Source organism: Amblyomma mixtum, chromosome 9, assembly GCF_055824585.1.
Source record: "Amblyomma mixtum isolate Tamu chromosome 9, ASM5582458v1, whole genome shotgun sequence".
Lineage (NCBI taxonomy): Eukaryota > Metazoa > Arthropoda > Arachnida > Ixodida > Ixodidae > Amblyomma > Amblyomma mixtum.
The window spans coordinates 122,514,052-122,526,939 of record NC_143020.1 but is presented as its reverse complement, the minus strand read 5'-3'; the positions used below and the strand labels follow the sequence as shown (position 1 = coordinate 122,526,939).

The window sequence follows — 12,888 nt, the reverse complement described above, 5'->3', positions numbered from 1 at the left end:
GGTAAACGAGCGTAACGCCGCTGCACCTCCGTGCTGCATTATGGTCTGTTGAGCGCGAGACCACGAGGGGGAGGGGGGGGGGGGGGGGGGGAATTCGCTACATCACACGACGGACGTCGTAAGCTACTCAAAGCGCATCCCTTGTTTTGATCCGCGCCAAATCTATAGGCAGGACCTGCCACTGGTTTCGCCTTTCAAAACGCAGAGTTCGCCTCCACGACGTCACACTCGCTCTCTGAAATCTCAAAGCAATGGTTTGGCCTGCTTTCGCACCAGAGCGCTCGCTGGCGCGCTAAACCGCCGACTGCAGGGGAACTGGAACACTCTGCCGAACGCGCTTCTCGTCTGCTCGCACGAGGTAGCCGAGCTCAGAAACGCGCGGTGGGGCCCGGCTCGAGGCCCAGCCGCCGAGCGAGCAGCAGCAGCAGCAGCTACGCGGGCAGCGACGAGAACAGCTGCGGCGGCAGAGCGAGGGGAGAGGGGGGCAGAGCACACTTGCGCTTGTTCGCCGACACACGTGGGAAAGCGCGCATCCGAGACCGCCGAGGATGGAACGAAGAGAATTCGCACATGCTGCCACATGACGCCCGGCCTAACGAGCGAAAAACGAGCTCGGCACGAGGTTCGCCCCTCCACCGCGGGGGGAATGAATGAACGCCCGCACAGAACGGCACCTTCGCTGCTGCTGCACTGCACGAACCAATGGGTGTGTGTGTCCACCCCGGCTTCGGCGATGGAGCGTGCCCGCCTCTTTTATTGCGAAAGCAATACTATGTAGGATACAACTTAAAAAAAAAAAAAAACAGCAGTTGCTAACACTGGGCCGCGGTCCACGGCGTCTTGTATTACTCCACTGGCCAATCGCAACTGTAAACGAAATCAGCTTTTTAATGTTTGACTAAATCAGACAATCCATGTATCAAAATTCTGGAGCTCATAATTTTTTTCTTGTGATAAAACTTATTGTTTACGTAACAAGAAACGTTTAAGCAGCGAACTACGTTTTTGTCGTGGAGGAATTCTGTGGCCGGAGCTTCACTTAAGTTGTATCCGACTATAGTTGCAATTTCAGCCGGTCGCGTAGCGAGGCCGGTAGCTACCAAATTAGCATATTGGATTCGATTGGATTTCATAACCGATGCATCACCACAAGTCTAACCACAAGCACCACCACCAGCTACACTACCAGGTGAACCATGGCGTAGGTACGGATATTGCTTTCGCAATTACCGGGCTTAACCAAGCTAAGCCACAGCCATTTTTCCCTGCACCTTTAACGCTCGTCTAGTATCGCAGGTTCACGGCGATCAAAAAAAGGATAGGATAGGATAGGATAACTTTATTTAGCTCTATAGAGTTTTTATGCGGTCAGATGAGTCCATCCGCAACGGTCGGTTGCCTAAACGGCTCCCTCTGACGCCGATACTGTTTTGCCCGTTTTATTGTGCGGCGGTTGTCATCAAGACGACGACCATCCGAAACCGAATCTGCAGCGGCAGGGGGCCAGGGCTAGCCAGAGCCCCTTCACCCCCCACCATCCTCCTCCTCCGCGGTGACGTAAGCGCATGTCTCTCGCAGCTCGGGGACGCGCCTTGCGCAACGCGGGGAGGGGCGAACTCCGGCAACGCACAAACGAGACAAGCCATCCCGGAACGCGGCGAAGGCATGCTTCGCAGTGTGTGTGTTCGTATGTGCAGCATCTGCACGTCGCGCGCATGCAAAGAGGCTCCCCGTAGTAAACAAACTACAGCGAAAGCATAACAGCAGCGACTGCTTTGAGCGTCACAACACGACGCGCGCCTGCCTCGCGGCTGAAGAGGTGAGGAGGGGAGACGCTCGAAGGGCGTGCAATGCGGCCCCTGCCATGGTTGGCCGCCGCTTTCTCCGGCCCCGTCCGCTAGAAGCGTGCCTCGGAGTGATAAGTTACGCAGCGAATGGTGGCGGTAAACATGTATTGACCATGTGCAAAATGAGGTGTTTGGGCCCAGGCCCTATTGGCCCAGGTCCCCACAAATCTAGGAGGAGCTCCTATTCCGTAGAACCAATGGCGTACAATGCCGCTCGCGCCCTGGCGACCAAGGTCCGTTTCATGGCAGCTGAGCAGCGCCGCTTCCCAGGCCTCCCTACAAGGGTGGGAGACGAAGGGCTGGGATGGGCGGGTATGGGAAAGGCAGGCCCAGACCATGTGGAAAACTTCTGCGAACGTCGCTCCACACAGGCTGCAGCCCCCATCAAATTCTGTCTTGAAGTGTTTCAGTACTGCCGGGCACAGCACTGTATTTGTAAAGAAATTTGAGAAGGAGCCATTCGTCTGCTCTCCGGAGACCCTTACAGGGTTCCGGAAAACGACGATAATATGTAGTGCATCTTAGAAGAACTTGTTGTTGGGCTAGTTGGTAGCTATTCATAATTAAATTCAAAGGCGCCAAACCATACGCACACACACACACAGGAGAAGAAAGAAATGCGCTCTGTCTCGTCTTTCTTTCTTCTCCTGTGTGTGTGTGTGCGTATGGTTTGGCGCCTTTGAATTTAATTATGAATAGGTAGTGCGGCGGCCGCGCTGCCACGCACACCCGCCAAGCATTTTCATTAAGGTGGAAGTCATTACAGTCATGCCTCTCGACAGGCATCCGGAGTGGCAAACACTGGGGTACTAACCTGGAAATGACTCTTTCTTCAGATAAAGCCCATGAAGTTGCCTACGCGGATCAACAGGAGGAGTTAGGGAAAGTAATATCTCGTGCGCGCGCGCGCGCGCGCGTGTGTGATAAACGCCTTTGTAGACACCGTCACTTTCACGGTGCAACTGGGTCTGCTCAGATGCAGAATGACTGTGCAGTCACGCACAGAGCCCTAACTCCAAGCCACAGAACTCCTAACGAGGGGGCTGGTGTTGTCAAGGGAGCCGACAGAACGGATCACAACGCCGGGGCAGCCATATGTGCTCGAGCCGATACCATTGAGGTAATCCTTCGACATTTCGTCAGGCTGTGTCACGGAATGCCGCAGCTGAGCCAGCGTGGCGCTGAGGCCGACCGACGACGGGCACGGCTCAAAGCGCGACACAGCGACTCGCGTTCAAACGAACGCCTCATGACCGGCACCTGCCCACACAATGCTCGCCTGAGCTGGGCGAGCAGCTACACCCAGGAGGGGAGAATGCATCCCGATTCCCGAAAAAGCTACCTGCTCATGAGGGGAGAGTGGGTGCCGTCGAAGCTGGGATGCAGCGAGCCACGGAGAGTAGGCAGCCTCTATGGAGTAGGGCTCCCTTGCGCTCCATCGGTTCCCTCTGCATTTGAAAGGCGTCCCGAAGCTTAGTGCTTTCTTAATGCATTCCTCCGTTTCTCGAACCCCGTCCTCCCCACGGAAGGGTCATGACGGAGCCCCCGAACCTTTCTTCCCCGCGCCCCGCGACAAACGCCGCCGAGACTGGAAGCATGCACTAAACAAAAAAAAAAAAAAGAGAAGCAAGCAGTTCTCCCAACTTTTCGATGGCTGCTCGCAGTCCAAAGACCAAGTGTCTTGCTCGTCAGCAGCGGCTGCGGAGCAGATGCCTCCCCGCAGGAGCCAGGCACAATGCCGCTCCTCCTCGGCCGAGAGCGGGGGAGGAGGGAAAGAAGAAGAGGCACAGACCGCGGCCAGACGGGAGGGAGGGGGGCCCCCAACCACCGGGCCAGCGGCGGCACCGAGCGTGGGAAAAAGGAGTCCTCGCACCCCCGTGCCGCTCCCTCGGTGAGCTCAGAAGAGGAGGAGGAGACCTCAAGTGGGGGTGGTGGATTTGTCGCCGCGAGAAAGAAGAACCGGAGGGGAGGGGGGACACCAGACGGCGACGACATGCTTTCGATCCGCCACTGGCTTCGCCTCAGTCGCCGGGCACACATGCCTGTTTGCAGCCTAACCTCCCACCCCCCCTCCCTGCCCCCGCGCTGCTCCCTCTTTTCTTTTTTTTCCTTCGCCTGGGAGCATGACGCCGCGACGCACGATGAAGCAGTCAGCGGGAAGCCGACGGACGGAGGCGGCGGGGAAGGGAGCTAGGAAACGAGGGAACAACGCAGCGACCGGTTTGAAATTCCCGAATTCCCGCCTAAATGTCAGCCAGCTGGGCCCAATCATACACAGCAGCGTGCAATAGAGCCCCCTCTTTTGTCTCTTGCGCGTCATGCTTCGATAGCGATTACAGAGAGAGAGAGAGCCGTGTAGCTGCTAGAAGGGCTTAATAGCCGCAAATACTTATCCTCATCTCCTGACCTTAGGAAAAAAAAAAAAACTTTTTTCGTTGCACCGATTCCGGAGTATGCGCGGTGTGCTGGGACGCTGGGACCAACCCCAGAAGACCCCAGCAGATCAAATCGCGAGGATACAGACGCATACTTCACTTAACACTTAGGAGGTCCCCTTTCAGTCATCGACTATGGGACCTCCTTCTGCATATCAATGTATATTGATCAAATGATTGACTTATAAAAAAAAATTCTGATTCTGAACACTTCTTGCTGGGCTAGTCGGTGCATAGTTCCACGTACAAACGTTAGCGCAGCAAACACAATCACAAGAAAGACAGTCTTGTCCACCTTTCTTGTGATTGTGTCTTTGTTGCACTAACATTTGCACATAGAACATGCGTCACTTCAAGAGTGGAATTAACAGACATTTACTTGAAAAAAAAAAAAAATCTCACTATCCACATGAACTCGTGACCTCAATATATTGCAAAATACCGGACTAAGGCGAACCTTTACATACTTGCTCATTTTCTGCGTCAACCGTAACAGACTAGAACCAACTGTCTCATCACTGAGAGTCCTGTACCAATGAAGATTTGTTTCTTTACTTGAATTCCTTGATGTCAGCCGGAAACGCTCTCAGAATCACAATTCATAGATAAGCTTGACACACAAGTGGATGATATCCGGGCTGATACCGAGACGAAGGAAGGAACATACGAAAGAAGACATTTCATATGTAGAACCGATAACTGACCAAGTGAATGCCAAGGGAAGGAAGGGGACTACGCTTACAGGGTGCTGAACAATCAAGCAGAGTGATAAGGTTAGGAAATCTGTGGCCATAGGGTGAGGCTAGACGGCGATAATTGGTGCACAATGGTAGACCAAAGCACATACGCCCACTTACTCTAAAAGACCACCCACCAAGACGGGCGGGTTTGGCGACACTGCTACGCACCTGCTCAATGGATCCTGCTGCAAATGGCCTCCTCAGCCCTTGACCGGAAGAGAAACAAACCCCCAGAAAGTAGCAGCAGAATGAACCACTCATCAAAGCCGCCGAAAACATCGTGCCTTCCTTATAAATAAGCCCCTCAGGTTCTTGAGAATGACCCCTCCTTATCCGATGCCCATGTGCACTGCAGAGCACTGTTATGCCGTTCTTACTGCCTGAGTTGCCGATTCAGAAAGGCACATTGTAGAAAAGAAGCAGAATCAGTAGAAAAAAATGCCAGAGTGATAAAAGTGCTTAGATGAAAAAAATCTTCCCCTATAACTCCTGCAAAGTACCCAAGTACTTATATCATGCTTGTAAGAAAAAATGCACACGTGGTCAGACAACAAGACGCAACAGAGACGCTTCTTTCACAATGATTGCTTTTCCACTGTGTCTTTGAATTTAATCTTGCTGTCAATTACATATGCACGCACACACACGTGCACGCACATACGCATGCACACGCACACACCGGAAGAGGTGCCACAGCTTTTTGCTGAAAGAGGTCTGTGTTGCTACACGGCATGTATTTGATGCAACAGGATTTCCAAAGAACATAGCAAGTCCAGAATTCAAATAATTGCTGCCACTGATAACTTTAACAAGTTTAATTTTGTTAGAATTTAGTTCCGTTGTCTTGTAGGTAGCACGAACAATATGTATGGTATGTACTTTCAGTTTTTGTGCACTATTTTTCTCATTCGTTGTTTTCATGTTATGGGAGCCTCTTTCCACCAATCATTAGCCCAGAGCACAGCGCCACCTGCCTGTCACTCTTCAGAACTGTACCCTCCTCTAGAATGGGCTCATCTGAGAGGAAAAAAGCTGCGCTACACTTGCTGGTATTGAAAGTGACATTTGCCAGCTCTTCTTTGCTATGAGATGTGGCTTGCATACAGGAAAAACAAAATAAAAAGAAAGACCATACATTTTGCGGTCCCAAACTGTAAAGCTGAAGATTCCTTTCAGAGGTTTCATGCACAATTGTTTTGAAGAGGGCACTGTTCTTATCCCCGATACGTAGCGTGAACAGGACGAAGGACAATGAAAGAGGTACACAACGCAGGCGCTTACTTCCAACTGAAGGGAACCTAAGGTGACCAAGACGAAACAGAAACACTGAAGGACAAGCTTTAGTGCCCTCTTTGTTCTTCATGCTGTTTGTGCTAGATATCATGGATCATCGTTACCAACTCGCCCAACTTTCCACTCTTGTGAACTGCTCTTATATGCACCCATACATATACAATCTGGCAGAATTCAGTCAGGCTCGCAATTCACAAATTCAAAAACCTAAACTTGGTGCCTTTATTCAGGAGACAAGTCGAAATGGGAGCTATCCAGCAACAGGGAAAGTTGCAACCGAGACATTATTCTACATTAGCGATTCAGGGAGAAATTAATTATATCTGAATACGAGTGTGTAACACCTCCAAACACATGAGTTCATCCCTTATGTATGTCTGCAAGCTCACATTTCAACACAGATGAAATCACTGAAAATATTTTCCTACGCTCCAAAGCAGCAAACCCTCCACAAATCTTTCAACCTCATCAGCTTTTCTTTTCAAAGTCAAATTTCAAATTTGTGAAATGCTTTCACACAACTCTGCTTTTCTATTCTGTTCTGCTTACAATTAATAATCTTACTTTCGTCGTAAATTATTTCATTATCTATTTGTGCTGCTTGCCGCTAGAAAGCTTGATTACAACGTCTGCTCCTAATAGGGTATGGCCCGCCACGCGATTCTGTTGCAGTTGCATAACACTGCTGGTGCAGTGCACATGAAAGGTACACATACATACAAAAAAGTAACAAGTACGTACTGTAGCACAACATGGAAACAACTATTATGTACACATACCACGCAATTACAGTAATCAGTAATCAGCCCTGCCCGCAACATTAGTTGAGTGAGTCAGCAGCATCACTGATGTAAACAAACTGCTTATGAAATTTAAAATGGAGCAGGTAAGTGATAGTCAGAGAGCTGTCTTCTTAGTAGTTTCAACTCTTACAGGAGTTCTGCTCTGCTGATGAACAATGTGCTACAATTTTTGTTCATACTAAGAGCTCTAAGAGTTTAATACATTCCTGAAGCTTAAGATGTTCAACCAAATCCCTTTACTAGCACGGAATAACTTCCCAAACAGTGGTCTTGCCTCTAGGTGTTGTATAAGTCGTGATATAGATGGCTGGCATATGACGTCAGGAGTGCCATGTACCGCGCACAGCTTCCACCGAGTTACCAAAGGCCAGAAATTGTAAGTGGATTAGCTGATTAGTGGATTAGCTGAGAAGTTGTAAGTGGATTAGGCTTTCACAGTGCACCTAGTACATCAATGTGGCAGCCAGTGAGATTTCAATGCAAGGATCTTATAGTAACCCTTTATAATGGACAAATTATGAAGACAACAAATAATCATTACCTATGTACCTACATTTAACAGCCAAAGTCAAAATTTGATTGCTGCCGCTAAAATTTCAGAAATTAGAATGGTGCCAAACAGTAACAATCAGCATGTGATCTATTTTGTGCAGCTAGTCCGGGTTGTGTGAAAGTCCAAATCGAAGGTCTCAAACTAGCTCAAGTGTCTAGAGGCAAACTGTAACAAGGTACCCATGTGGGCTAGTTGGTGTACATCAGACATAACTTCACCAGCGAAAGAACGAGACATGAGGAGAAGAAGAACACAGGACAACACAGCGTTGTCCTGTCTTCTTCTTCTCCTCGTGTCTCGTTCTTTCGCTGGTGAAGTTATGTCTGATGTCTAGAGGCAGTAAGCAGTTTTTTACCCGACAAACGTCTTCCCATTTTCCATGCAAAATTTCTTGGAAAATGAGAGGGGAGCAATGGCTGGATGCTGGCAGGAAGACACACAATCGTGCCTCCGTTTCTCTCCACAGCCTCCTCACAGTGACGGCAAACACTCTGACCACAAGGCACTGGCTGCTGAGGACGTGTTGACACCAACTACTGTATCCAAGCTCAATATAGCAACAAGTTCATGGCGTGAAAATGGTATGATAAAAATTCTCGACAATGGGCATTAAAGGGATAAAAAGGGTTGATTCAGAGCATGCAGACGCATTTTATTTTTTTGCAATACCATTCATTCATCTCCCAATAAGGGTTCCCCATCGTCATCAGCCTAACTACGTCTGCTACAGGAGAAAGGCCTCTCCAATGCACTCTTCCAGTTAACCCTGTCCTGTGCCAGCTGCAGTTCTGCCTAAACTTGTTTTCTCCTCTTCTTGATTTCTGCAGTAATCTTAATTCGGGTTGCTTATCCCCACCCAACTGTCTGAATGACTCTTACTTTTAAGCATACTGCGAATATCGGAGTGGGTGCACCACCCTGCTTACAGCACTTTCCAATCCGTTCGCTCCTCCTGCAGAGGCCTATGGTCCAACACATTGTGCCAGAAGTAACAGCAACTAATATTCATATACCACAGTCCCGAGTCAAATAAATGGCTATACATTAAGTCGTTACTTAGCTAAGGAAGGCGCACCATCGCCCCTTTGTTCTGTTTATGGAAGAGTGCAACATGAGTAGTTTTGATGGAGTGTATGATTACAGTATAAAATCAAATAAGCCCAAAAAACCCGCTCTTTTTCGCTATGCGAAATGTCCTTCCAGGCAAAAAAAAGATAGGCTGTTTACATATTATGAATTAGTGAAGGACTGAATGGGTCAATGGGATATCATACACTACATCTTGATGTAGTCTTGAAGCATACTGCAGTGTTTCAAAGCCTGTCAAATCTTAGCAAGATTACCTTCATGAGCAAAGTAAATAGTGTCAGAATATTGCTAATACGCCTTCTCGATGGCTTTCTCTTGAATGCCTGGAATAAGTTTTTTGCTGGTCAAGGCTGATAGCTTTACCCAGAAGCCTTTTCAGTGAAGGACAAATTAAGCTCATTTGCTAATCACTGACGAGTTATTGATGTTCATTTTCACCCTGTGGCCTTTCCGGCAGACAGAAAGTTATGCCATGATGTAGGTGCAAATAAACAGATGAGTAAAACATTAGCAAACCATGGCTCCCTGGCCCACAAGCAATAAGGAATGAACCATACGTAATAAACACATAGAGTTCACCATGAACAACGCAAATGAGACATATAGGTTCCTGAATGGACAGAGAAAAAAAGAAGCAATTAAAACATCATTAGAAATTGACAGACACATGAGAGGCCATGTATCGCTATTTAATGAATTGAAATAAGTCAGCTGGCATGGCTGTGAAAGCACCAATAATAAGTAATTGTTAATAAGCTCAATGCTTCGCTGCGAACAGGCAAACAAAACTAGACACGCTGGCGGCGATCATTATAGAAACTTAATGAGGTATAAATGAACAAAACGCACACAAGAAATTAAACACGATGCAGCTGATTGATTCTATTCCCCACTAGAGTCTAAATTGCTAAGGTTCCTTAGGAGACACAAGGCTGCGGTTCTTGGCAACAAAGGCATATCAATCGTGCACATGCTTGTAAGAAACGGCGCACGACACTGGCGGGCAGAAAAAAAAAAGGTGACAACTTCAGTAGATTCAAAAGTATTCAGCAAACATGGCCACTAACACAATCCCGATATTCAGACACCACACAGCGTGTCTGAACAGCTACCAGAGGTAAAGGATTATACATACGTCATTTTACTTGGTCAAATGTAATATGGGAGTACTTACTCATTGAGTCATTTTACTTGCATGCTTTGTCTCTGCACTGATGCATAAAGCTCTAGAATAATAGAATGGCCACCATGCGGTATCTATAACTGAAATTATTTATAACTGACTTTCTTCTCAAGCTGTTTCGGTTTCATCCACGGAACAACAGCTGCGGCGTGTAAGGAATATATGTCACGTGATGCATAAAAAAAAACTGCCATATAAATGCTGCTACGTTGTTTTTTGTTATTTGAAGTTCTCACGCAGGCTAGCTTCAGCGTTGTAATGTATTAAAAACTAGGTATCAGCGATTACATTGCTGTTTTTTCATGCCTGACGTGACAAAAACTCTTTACACATATTGCTGGAACTGAAGCAGCATCATATTAAATTATAAACCATGATCAAAAATGTATGCTAATGCCTAACACAAAAGTATGGCATCTAAAGCAAACATTTGGGGTCTAGAGTCGTTCACGAATTGCCACAACGGCCGGAAGAGGAGGAGGAAAAACTTTATTAGTTCCAAAATAAAAAGAAAATGGGAACTTGAGGTCGATGCTAGGAGATCACAAGGTGTTGCTTCGTGATGACCTCAGTGGCTCGCTAGAGGGCCCGGCGTTGGACAGCCAGGTCCAAGCTGAGCAGCGCCACCTCCAGAAAGCGAAAAATCTGAGTAGCGGCCACGTGCGCCACGCACTTCGCGGTGTCTGCGTAACAAGTTCGGCAACTTGGCGAACTCTGCACAGAAACGTCACCCTCCAACGGTCAACAGCTCCGCGTTTTTTATTCAGCCTGAAAACACGATGCGCGGAGCCAGCCACAACAGAGCTCAGAACAGCAACCAGCTGCAGCTAACGGCGTTCCCGCCATTTCTGCGTCCCACTCTACAGTCACCCTAAGGACGCTGGCGCTCCAAGCGGAGGAAAAGCGAACCGCTCACCTACTCGGAACGCCCGTACTGCTTTCGCTCTCAACACGCGAACGCCACATGGCGGTATGCTCATTGGAATAAACTTCCAAGTGCCCATCCGGGCGACCACGAACGACACAAGGAACTGTTAACTTACCGTGAGTAGCATACGTGATTGGGTCAATCGCATAACACCGCGTCGATGGTAGGAACTTGAGCAGACGAAGCCAGCGCAGCGCACGGCTCACTTCAAGCGAAGATCATCGAAGTGTAAATTCCACTTTCACTTGGGGTGAACCGGAAGCACCTGCTGTCGTCGGCGGACACGTAAGGGCGCGCCACACTTCACTCCTGTCGATGTCACAATGAAAATAACGCGAAAACTACACGCCAAATGAGGCTGGTTGAAAGATGCAAGCGGGCTCGCGGGGTTTGACAAGGGCGCGTCACTACGCTAGGCCAGCAGCTGTCGGGTTGCCGGCGCACAGATCGGCCACAAGATGCTGTGTTAGAACATCGATGATCGCTGGATTTCGGGAACAATATCACTTCACTTCGCACGAGTGCCACGCTCGAAGACAAACAATGAAAGTAAGTGGTCCAACTCTCGGCGATGCTTCGCCTTACGTCCCACGCACGCTTGCGCTGCAACACACGCAACTCCGTCACTGCTGGAGGACACTTGCCAGCGCCACAGGGCTGCTGGCGCCATCTCTCGCAAAGGGCGCCCACTATATAGTGTGAAAATAAAATAGAACATGGGCAAATGAAAACGAAACAAAAGCACTGCAGAGATGCGGCGCGGAAAAATGAAAATTAGTTTTGAGGAAATGAAGTGATGCAATAACTGTCTCACATATGAGGGAGTGAAAGAATAAAGGAGGAAAGAGGTGCTGTAGTGGAGGCAGTGGAGGTCTCCGGAATAATTTCGTCCACTGAGAGACATCGCACAGCAGACGCGTGCCTTTTGCGTTTCGCCTCCATCGAAACGCGCCCGCCGCGGTCGGCTTCGAACCCAGGTACTCCAGCTCAGTGGAACGAGCGCCTTAACCACTCAGCCACCGCGGACAGGCGTAGGCCGAAGGCGAACATTACAAGAGCGCTGTTGTTTTGTTTAGCTCTGTTGTTAACACCATTTAATTATTTGCGGCGACATGTTATCAGGCTTCCATGTACGGATTTAAGGTTTCCTAGGTTTCGCTCTAGGCGGGCGGCGTTAAGTGCAACTTATGTTTAAAAGTCCATTCCTCACGGGAGCATGTTTCGGTAGACATTTTCTTCCTCCTTTTTTTTTATTATAGAAGGTGCCTTATAAATGAATACAAAAAGCAAGTGTTTTCCTTCTCCTTACGCGATAGATTTCGTCGCAATAGTCGAGTGCGTCCGCGATCGTCCCCGAAAGCCATTATGCCTGTGTTTATCGACAGTTTACGTGGCACGTACGGTCACGTGCAGAGGGCAAAACGCTTGTCTAGAACACGTTCTGGGCGTGTTTCGGGCGTGTTTCGGGCTGAACACGCGATATCTATAGATAACATTTGGTTAAAATTGGTCTGGATGTTAGCATGTGCAGTTAAACTTATAGGATTTCGTTGTCATTTTCTGACTTCCTGGTCGCAGCTGGCGGCTTTGGGAGGTGCGGAACAACGTTTTGCCCTCTGTAGGTACGTGTGTGAGCTGGCGGAGGCCGCCTGGAGGTCTCCACCAGCTCACACACGTGCAATGTATGCCTCTCTTACTTTAAAGGAGTTCGATATCGCACACCTACGCTGGTTCATTCAGCTCAGGCGCATCTATACAAAAGAAAGACCCAGACTTCTCAGCGCTGAGTCGCAGCTGCACAAGACATCGCTCGATGGAGAACACCTGTTAGCGGCTGCACATCTGCCAGGTCTCACTGACTCATTTCTCGCATATATCGGCTCTGGCGCTCGCGGAGCGCGTAAACAGTGTAACGCGATCTGTCATGCGCGTAGCTTATTTTTGTGTTTTGCCTTGAGGGCAAGGCGCGCGTTAGACAGTGTCGCGCCATGCTCTCGCGAAGCATGAAGGATGTATG

The 12,888-nt window shown here is 48.7% G+C and overlaps 1 protein-coding gene across 1 annotated transcript in view; it reads right to left on the bottom strand.

Moving 5' to 3' along the window:
• LOC149331052 (isobutyryl-CoA dehydrogenase, mitochondrial-like) overlaps positions 1-11,513 on the bottom strand; it is a 419,086-nt gene extending 407,573 nt beyond the window's left edge. The window contains exon 1 of the mRNA XM_089561789.1: positions 10,987-11,513. The gene's annotated coding sequence lies outside the window, so the exon portion shown is untranslated. The remainder of the gene's footprint in view (positions 1-10,986) is intronic.
• Between the last annotated feature and the right edge of the window lie 1,375 nt (positions 11,514-12,888).